The sequence below is a fragment of the Crocuta crocuta genome, unplaced genomic scaffold (assembly GCF_008692635.1).
Source record: "Crocuta crocuta isolate KB4526 unplaced genomic scaffold, BGI_CrCroc_1.0 scaffold154, whole genome shotgun sequence".
NCBI classification, from domain to species: domain Eukaryota; kingdom Metazoa; phylum Chordata; class Mammalia; order Carnivora; family Hyaenidae; genus Crocuta; species Crocuta crocuta.
Genome location: NW_027530545.1, coordinates 6,511,804 through 6,521,907, shown reverse-complemented (window position 1 = coordinate 6,521,907; position 10,104 = coordinate 6,511,804). Strand labels below are relative to the sequence as shown.

Genomic DNA, 10,104 nt, shown 5'->3' with positions numbered 1-10,104 from the left:
AAGGGTTCGGCGCCGCCATTGTTCGCGGGGTGGGGGCCCTCGTGGGCCTATTGTTCCCCGCCCCGGCCACGCAGCGTGGGTAGGGTGTTCTGGTTACCCTCAAGCGGGGTGCCCGGGCTCCCCTTAAAGTATGATCTCTGGAGCCCAAATATGGTTCCAGGCATCAGTTTGATTTAGCGAACACTACCTGTTCTCCTCATGACCTTAGCAAAAGCAAAAGAAAAAAAAAGGTCCTGGAAAAATCTTCGCGTTGGCTCGGAGCTCCCACGCCGTGTAGACGCGGCTCCCCGCGGCGTTTCACCTTGCTCTGCGTGCAGAAGGCTGGAGGTGTGGGGAACACTGGTGGCCTTGGTGTCCCCGGGAGGCCTGGTGTGTCTCCTGCTTCCTCTCAACGCAGGCTGCCCTGGACGTGGTCCCCGGGACTGACCCCTCCCCGATGAGGCGACCCCCCTATCTGGTGTCCGCAGACCTTCGGATGTGCTTCGCGCTGGGTGGAGACTAGGCTGTGCGCCCACATCTGTGGGACTAGGGGGCCCAGAGCACATCCACATAGAGTAGAAGTTACTTTGTGTGGCTGGGTGCGCCCCCCACTTCCCTTGATCTCCCTTCCTACCTTTCCTTTCCTCCCCTCTCCCCTTCCCCCCACTTGGCTCCCTTTCTGGAGCCGGGGCTGCTGGTGGGGGCAGGGAATACTATTGGGTTTTAGTTCTTAAAGCAGTATGTCAAATGAAATAAACCAGCCCTTCCCCCGCCCTTTCACCCTCCGTTGTCCCCAGTGTTTGTAGCTGACGGTGCCCTCTTTGTATGCGAGCCGCGTGGGGAGGGACCGAGTTAATGGGAGCCTCCCGATCCCCGCTGACATATTCCTGGCAGGCCGCTCGAGGCTGCTGATGCAGCCTTCCCGTCCCGGCATTGATTAAGTGATGTCATCCAGATTACTGAGCATGCTCAGGCTAACCCCCTCCCTCCGATTCCCCCAGTGGCTGGTGTATTTAGGTCAAGTGATTGACAGGTGACAATTTATGGAGGGTCCCTGCCAGCGTCCGCCAAGCCTTTCTCAAGCACCAGAGGCTGACGTTTGCCGGGCCAAGTAACACCCGGCATCTTGACCAAGGTTGTGCCGCAGTCCCTGAGAAGGGCCCCGAGGGACTAGCAGGTGCTAGCTGAATGGGCAGGCAGGTGCTCTCCCCCAAAGGGTAACCGAGGCAAGGTTCTGTCCTTTGCCCAGGGGCTTCATCTTGTCCCTCGCTTAGGAAGGCAGCTCCCTTTGAAGATGTCTTCGCCCCTTCCCGTTTTAACAGTCCTTAGGAAACCATGACCTCCAAATGCCATGCGTTTATTCTAGGAGCTAAACTCTGAGGGCAGGAAAGGGCTTTTCTCTCTGCTTAGTGTTAATTTGAAGAGAAGATGTACGCCACAATTGTTGATGAAGAGGAGAATTCGATACTTAATGGCAGATAGGTGATAGTGACATATCTGCAGCCAGTATATGGGGCAGATCGTAGCTTGTTTGGGTTACATCCCTCAGCTGGCATCAGCCTACAGTCTGATTTGGCTGTGGTTTAGATAGAGTGGGAGTTACTGGGGACATCTAGTCCCTGCCCCTTACCTTGTAACAAGTTTTTAACAAATAATTATGCAGCACTAGAACATGTTCTGGTGACCCCATTTTTTTCAGAGGTTTTAAAGAAAAGCCTGAAGAAGTTGTTGTTCTTGTTGTTTTTGTTCTTCCTCTTCCTCCTCCTCGTCTTTCTCAGTCTTCTGAGAGTGATACACCAAGACAAATGAAGTAGAGTAATAAATCATTGTCTTTGATCTATGTGCAAGGCAGAGATCCTAAGAACTATGTTTATTTCACATCTAAGTATACATGTTATTAACTAAATATGTTAAAACAAAGTCACTCTATAAGTAATTTAAATCAACAGTTGTGGGTGTGAATACACATGTAACTCGTCCACTGTAAAGTGAAATTTTTCCTTATCTTACTATAATCCTTTAATACAGTAGTTTTGAATTTTCTTTAGGATAAGTTTTTTAAAAAAATAGAAATAAAGGCATTCATATAGTAAGGTGTTATCATAAGGGTACTGCCTAGCGAGCTTTTATAAAGTAACCACTCCCTTGGAACTATTTCTCAGACTAAGAAACACATTTTCTGGACCCCCAAGGTCTCATTAGTGTCCTTCCCAGTTATTAACTCCCTCCGCCTCAGGGTAAACACTATTCTGACTTCTGCCATAGATTAGCTTTGCTTGTTTTTTTTTCTTTTAATAAACTTTACATATGTAAAACCATACAGTATGTATGCTTTTGTGTGTGGCTTCTTGGCGGTCAACACTATACTTGTCAAATTCCTCCATGTGGTAGTACCAGTAGTTTTTTCCTGCTCATTGTTCTGTAGAATCCCATTGTGTGAATGTACCACAATTCATTCATCCATTAACTGTCAGTTAGGTATTTGGATAGCTTCCACTTTGGGGTTAATGTGGACATAGCTGCTATGAACATTGTTTTACACATCTTTTGGTGAGAGTGCATCCAGACCAGAAGAGTTTCAGACATTGAAGGGGGACTGGGGTTGGCATGTGCCACGACCCTTCCTACTCCTAATTACTAATGTGTAACTAATGGAAATGACCTTTCTAGCAGCCTGTATCATGTTTTGTTCACTGAGTAGAATGGTTCCCAGGCCAGTTCAGTTGTAACCAGCCCATGTGGTTCAGTTGCAGGTGGAGACTGCCTTGGGTGGGCATTTCTTTCCTTGCTTGCAGAGGCGTAGATTGTGGGGATGACCAAAGAAGGTCAGAACCATCCAGCAATGCCAGTCATCTTCATTCCCAACAGAGACGTGTAAAGAATGAATTTCTGTGGAGTCAGCTGTTAGTCTAAATTCAGAATCCCAGAAATTCTTTTGTTTTTGAAACTAAGGTCCATTTTTTTTCTTTAAAGTTCTGTTCGGGGTGCCTGTGTGACTCAGTTAAGCGTCTGACTCTTGATCTCATTTCAGTTTTGATCTAAGGGTCATGAGTTCAAGCCCCGTGTTGGGCTCCATGCTGGATGTGGAGCCGACTGAAAATTAAAATGAAATTTTAATAAAATTCTTAGAGGAAATACCCCCACCAACCTTGTATTCTTTTCAGCCCCTGTGCAAAACTTTCTTTGTCTGAGCAACCCAGCCACAGTCTCTCCCCACTCTGAGCCCCTGTAGCATTATTTTGCATATCATCTCGTAACTTCTTTGCCTTAAACTATTATTAGTTTTATCATATATCTATTATTAGTTTTATCATATATCTAATGACATTGTAAGCCATGGGCAAAGATAAAGACCTTCTGTGTTTTGCTTCTTTGTACTTCCCAGGGCCTTGCCCATAGAAAGCACTTAAGTACTTATTGATCTCTTTTTTGAATCTAGAAATCTTTACTTTGGTATATTTAACTTATTTTGTGGGCCTGTAATTGGCTCTAGGCTGTGGGGGGTATTTAAGAAAAACAGTTTTAAAGAGAGAAGTTCTGTTCCTTTGAGCAGGCCTGGTAAGACAGCATATACTAGACTTAAATGCTATAAGAAAACAGGGAAAATACTACTTTCAGCTTTGTTAAATAGTAGGAAAGCTGTTGACACCGGTGGTGAGATGAAAGTAGAGGGTGGGGATGACTGAGTGATTAGAAAAGGGACTTCACATAAAGTCAGAGAAGAATATTGGATTTATAGCATTTCTCGAAGTACTCTTCCATTAGCTCCTGAAAATCCTGGTGAGTCAGCCATTACTTAGGGATCTATTGGTTCTGACGTATCTGTATTGATGGAAACGCCCTGTCTTGGAGAGTTCCCAGTAAGTTCTTTGAAATGGATATTGACACTCCAGTTTCCTCACTTGGGACTTTCCTCCTCTTCAAAGTCCCAGGAAAGAATTAAGTTCTGACCCATTTGAGAGCCAAGGCAAAACATCAGCCATGAGCGCTGAGCTGGTAAATGGCATGGAAAGTGGCCTCAGTGTGCAGGGACTCAGATTAGTTCTGGGCACTGGATGGGCGAGAAAGGAAGGACCCAGGACAGAGACCAAATTCCAAATTGGAGTTATCGTTGTGGAGATTAAGGACTAAAGAAGTGAAGAAATTTGGCTAGAAATTTTCTTTTCGTCCATAGTAATGGTCTTTAAAGATATGAACATTAAAATTTTTTCATTTTCATTTTTAAAAATGTTTATTTATTTTTGAGAGACAGACAGACAGACAGACAATGTGAGCAGGGGAGGGGCAGAAAGAGGGAGACACAGAATCCAAAGCAGACTCCAGGCTCTGAGCTATCAGTACAGAGCCCGATGTGGGGCTCAAACTCAAGAACTGTGAGATCATGACCTGAGCCAAAGTCAGTTGCTTAACCGACTGAGCCACCCAGGCACCCCTAAATTTTTTTCATTTTTAGTTTATACATAATAAAATCACTTTCTTTTCAGTGTATGGTGCTATAGGAGGGGCTTTGACAATGTAGAGCTGTGTAGCAATGCTGCATTAGTTTTCTTTTGCTGCTGTAACAAATGACCACAAATTTAAGGGCTTAAAACTATACAAGTTAATTATCCCAAAGTTTCCATAGGTCAGAAGTCTATCAGATCAGCTGGTTTCTCTGTCAAGACCAGACTGTTGGTAGGGCCGTGTTCTTTTCTAGAGGAAAATCCATTTATTTGCTCATTCACATTGGTGGCAGAATCCTTATGGTTATAGGAGTGAAGCCTGTTTCCTTACTGACTGTCAGGCCTGGCTCCTCTCAGCTTCTAGAGGCCACTCTCAGACCCTAGTCACGTGTCCCTCTTCTCTGTTTTAAAAATCAGCAGTAGGTTGGTCCGTCTCATGGTTCACACCTCTCCTGCAACTTCCATGGCCTGACTCTCACTGACTCTTCTGTATCCCTCTTCCACTTTTAAGAGCCCATCTGATTACAGTGAGCCCACCCACGTAACTGGGGTGATCTCCCTATTTTCAGGTCAGCTGATTAGCAACCTTAATTATATCTGCAAAGTCCCTTTTTCCCTGTAACATTTACGTATTCACAGATTCCAGGGATTCGAGTGAGAACATCTTTGGACGTCATTATTCCACCTACCACACATGTCATTATTCTGCCTACCACACAATGCCATACTCAAGATACAAAACGGTTTGTTTGCCACTCCCTACCCCCAGAAGCCCTCCTGCCACCCCTGTGTAGTCAAACCTTCTCCCCTCTCTTAACCCTCCGCAACTGCTTCCTCTTCCTCTGTATAACATTGCCTTTTCCAGACTGTCATAAAAAATGGAATCACATATTAAGGATCTTTTTGAGCCCGAGTCTTTTACTTAAGAATTCTTTGAGATTTATTTTGTTGTTGTATGTATCAATGGTGTATTTCTTTTCACTGCTTAGTGGTAGTCCACTAGATGGGTATAACACGGTCTGTTTATCCATTCGCCCAATCAAGGACATGTGAAACTGGAATGATGATGAATAAAGCTGCTATAAACCTTTGTGTTTATGTTTTTGTGTGAGGCAATTTCAATTATTTTTATTTTTATTTCTCTCTGGTAAATACCAAGATTATTTCAATCTTGGGATTGCTAGGTCATATAGTAACTATATATTTAACTCTAAGAAACTGCCAAACTGTTTTTCAAAGTGGTTGTATCATTTTGTATTCCTTCCTAAAAGCAGTCAGATTTGAAGCCAAAATTTTAGGGTTTATTCAGTCACTTTGTCTAAGTGAACACTAAGAGTCGTGTTTAATAATGTCGAGATATATCAGTCCTTCATTCTTCTGTGCCTTAAATTCAGAGATGTTTACATCACTTGAAAATGAATTTGTGATTTCCAGTAACCATACCCTCTGAAACCCCGGAAGGAGCGAACACAGGATAGTAGCTATACTCTAGCAGGTGGCGCAGACGCCCCTGGCTGTTTGCGGCGCACGCAGTTGGTGCTACCTAAGTAAATGGGGTTGGCGGAGGTAGGCGGGAGAGTCAGACAGAACTGTGGATTCCCTAGCTAGCTGTGGGTTTTTTTTTTTTCCAAGTTGCTTAGCTGTTCTGGGTCTCAGTTTGATCATATTTGAAATGGAGATAGAATTACTTATCTCACAGGGCTGTTAGAATGAAATGAAGTGGTCAAAAGAGCGTCTAGTAGAGAGAAAATGCCCAATAAATGTTAATTATCCCCATGTTTCCTCTTTACCTGTAATTTTTCTCATTTCCAGAATTAGCTTTGCCTCCTGAAATGACTGCCCTTAACCCTGTCTCTGAAAACCCTTCTTGCACGCCTGTTTCTTAGGCATTTGTTCTTAGGCATTCTTGCTTGGAATAGCCTCTCTTTTCATCTTATTTGTGAAATTCCTAACCATCCATGAAGGCAGAGCTCACTGGCTGTTTATTTATAGACCACATCACCTGATCCTTTTATTTGCAATGATCATATACAGGAGAGAGGGAGAGGGTGTGTGTGTTTTATGGGCCTTTGTCTCCTTCACAGTGGTTGTCTAGATGCTTTGTAAGTGTCTCTGCATTGAGGCTTCCTCCTTCCCTTGTTCCCTGCATGGCACCAAGTGTCCGTAAATGCCAGTTTCTGCATTTCCTTAAATAACTTGGGTATCACTGGGGAGTTCCCTCTGCCTCCACCTGTGCTTGTCTGGCCCAAGTCCCCTATTTGATGGCAGTGTTTTCCATTCTTGGCTTTTCTCCCCCATTCAAAATAGGAAACCTCCCCCACCTTTGGGTTCCCTTTGGTCCCTGCCTCAGATTTCTCACCTGTGTCTCCTTATTAAACAAGCAAAAACAAAACTACCTCCTCCCTAATGGTTTCACTTCAGTTAAGAAAAAAATAGCCCCTTGACAGATCCAGTTTCACCTTATTTCTCTCAGGTTTCTCATTAGGTCCTATTTTTGTGGCTGAAAAAGCTCCTCCCTTAACCCATTTACTGAATGCCAACCAAGTTCCTCTCAGTAGGACTTGACTTGTTGCTTTTGCTGTTATTGGTCGATACCGCAGAGAATGTGGGAGAACATGGAGTTTTAGATTCCTCACGGCACTCCCCAGCAGCAGATGTGGGCGTGAGTCAGACAGCAAGACGGGCTCCCAGCTCTGCACCTTCTTAGCTGTATGGACTTGGACAAACGGCTAAGCCTTACTAAGTTTCAGGTTCCTGGCCTGTAACGCAGGGATAATATCACTCTCCACCTTGTACGGTGAGTGTGATGGCCACAAGAGCGAATGCACATACAGTGCCGCGGACGTTCTGAAAATGTCCCTTTATAAGACCCACTGGTGGTACTTTTGTGTCCTCTTGTCAGACTGACTAATCTTGGGAAAGCCCAGACCCTTCATCACAGGTTCTCTGGTGCCTCCATGTTGTGGTAAAGAAAAATAGTTAAGGAAGATTATTGTGGTGGGGGTCAGTACTACTGTAGTAGGCGAGAGCAATCAGGCTCAACTCCAAATACAAGGTGGGCAGGTTGTGGCGGTGGGTGGGTAGGTGGGTGGGTAGTCATCGAGGGTAGGGGGGATTCTTGCTAAACTGACCTAACACGATTCTTGTTGAAGGCAGGCCAGATCTCAAGGAATCAAGATCTAGATTATAAGGTATCAAGGGTGATGAGATATTGATATTGGGTGGGTGGGGGGATTCTCTCTTACCTGCCTTGGGAGGATTCTGGCCAGTACTGGACTCTGCAAGGAAAGATAGAGAAGTTTCAAGTCAGGCCTGGCAGAGAAGGGGGCTCAGAGGAGCCTGACTAAAGTTTGGCCATCTGGAACCCAGATGATTCAGTGGGGCACTTGAGACCTTCTGTATTCTGGGCCTGCCTACCTTCCCGACTTCACCTCCTCACCCCTGTTCCATCTGTGCTTCCCTTCCTCCAGTGGTGAGGTGGTCACGTCTCCCCCTCCCGACCCCAGCTGCTCACTTCCCACATGCCTGAGGTGACTATTCCCAGAGTGTAGCTACATGGCAAGCATCCATTCACTTTTAGAACCTCATCCAGTAGTGCCTCCCCTGAAATTTTTTCTGACCAGGCCCTCTCCCCCTCCACCCTGCCAGATTGGACACTTCCTCCTATGCACCCCGTATCCATGGACAACTCCCAACTGACCTTCCCCAGTATTGTGTTTCATTTATTTGGGTATATGTGTCCTTTCTTCCAAGCAGATGGAAAACCGTTTGAGGGCAGGAAATGTGTGCTATTTATTAACATGTTCCAAGGCCTGGAACAGTGCCTGGATCAGAGTAGACGCTCAGTACCAGATGCCTTTTGAAGGAAATAAAAGAACGCTGACCGTCCTAAGCTGTTAACATGGTAGAGCCTGGAGTTATTTGCTTAGGTTTTTACCTTGACTTTCTCCAGCTCTGGTAACTTGTTTTTCCTACGTTGGACATCCTCATGGTTTTACTGTTACTGTCTTAAATGAAATAGCTTTTTCAGGGGTTCGGATATATTCCATGCTCATTGAAAAAAAAAATTTAGACCATACAAAAAAGCATGAAGTGGTATAAAGCACTTTTAATTTTACAAACCAGAAAATACTCTTGTTAACATTTCATTGTATATCCCAGCTCTTTTCCATTCTATAAAATAACGTACTTTGTTTTAAAACATGGATAGGATTTTTAAAAATCTGTTTTGAAACCCAGTGTTTTGCTTAACGGTATACTTCAGATGTCAGCATTTTTAAAGGTTGCATATAATTGCATTATATATCTAATCAATACTTTAACCATTTCCTAGTGTTAGGCCTTTGGGTTTTTCTGCTTGGTTTTCTTTCTGTTATAAACAAAAGTGTGATAAACATTGGTGCACACATCTCTTTGTGCACTTGCCAGATGATTGGTTTAGAATATATCCCTGGAATTGGGATTGCTGGGTAACAGGGTATAGATGATTTTAAAGGCACCCATAGTTTTTGAGAGAGAGCAATTCAGAGATGGTAAATTGTCCTCTGTGTTATACTCTCATCTCTCTGTCTACCAGATAGAATTGCTGCCAGTTTGTCTCATAAGGCATCCTTCATACCTGAGCTAAATTAAATTCTTACCAAGAGTATGTGCTCTGTCATGCACTGTTAACCCATAGATCCAGAACACCGCAATGCCTTCAGACTTTTAATGTAAACCATACGATTTTGTAGGCTGTCTCTTGTCACTTTCAATATCCTAAAGGATGTTGTTTCTTGGAGGTGATCAAAAGTTAAATCCCTCTCTTGAGGCAGCGAAAGATGAAGGCCAGGTTTGTAATCTTAAGGAAAAATAGGGTGGATGCTTTTCTCCTCGGTGCTAACATTGAATGGCCTGTGATATCTTCTGGGCAGTGGTAAGTCGAGAAGGGATAAAATAACCCTTTCAGAAAAGCCCTAGAAAGAGCTTCACCATGTCCCCTCTGATTATTACGTACTGTTTTAAGTAACTTATCATATAAAATTCCAAATGTAGTACAGAGTAGAAAGAATAACAAAATGTACCCCCAGGAACCTGTCAACCAGTTTTAACCATCATCAACAAATGGCCAGATTTATTTTTTCTATACTCCCCCTGACCTTTCCTCCCCAAATCACCTGATTGTTTTAAAGTGAAATCTCACATCATTTTGTCCTGATCAGTTCTCTTTTAAAACCTCAGTAACATCATCACAACTAAAATATGAGCAATTCCTTCATGTCAAAAGCCCACATTTCCCTATTGCTTCATAAATTTATTCTACAGCTGGTCTGCTCAAATCAGAGTACTAGGTACTATTAATTCCAAGTGAGGAGAAAAAGAAATGCTCATACGTATCGACCTTGAAAGAAGAAGGGAGGCTCTTGGTGTGGAGCCCTGTGGGACAGGAGAAGCACACAGGCAATCAGGCTAATCAGGATTTCCAGCCCATCTCCCTGAACAATGGTCACATCCCACTTATCCTTTCTAATAAGCCAGTGCCAGTATTGCAGTGTCACCCGGAAACGCTGTTCAAAGAGCTTTNGGCTTTAGTTTGCTTTTATAAACACCAGGAAAGCAGACGGATGTATCACTCAGTTGTCTTCCGAGCCCACTACTGCCCTTATCAGATTGGTACTGAGGACATTTACGGCAATTCTTTTAG

General features: G+C 43.9%; 1 protein-coding gene across 1 annotated transcript in view; it reads left to right on the top strand.

Moving 5' to 3' along the window:
- The window catches only part of KIF5C (kinesin family member 5C), a 154,437-nt gene that overhangs the window by 607 nt on the left and 143,726 nt on the right, over positions 1 to 10,104 (top strand). The window lies entirely within an intron of this gene.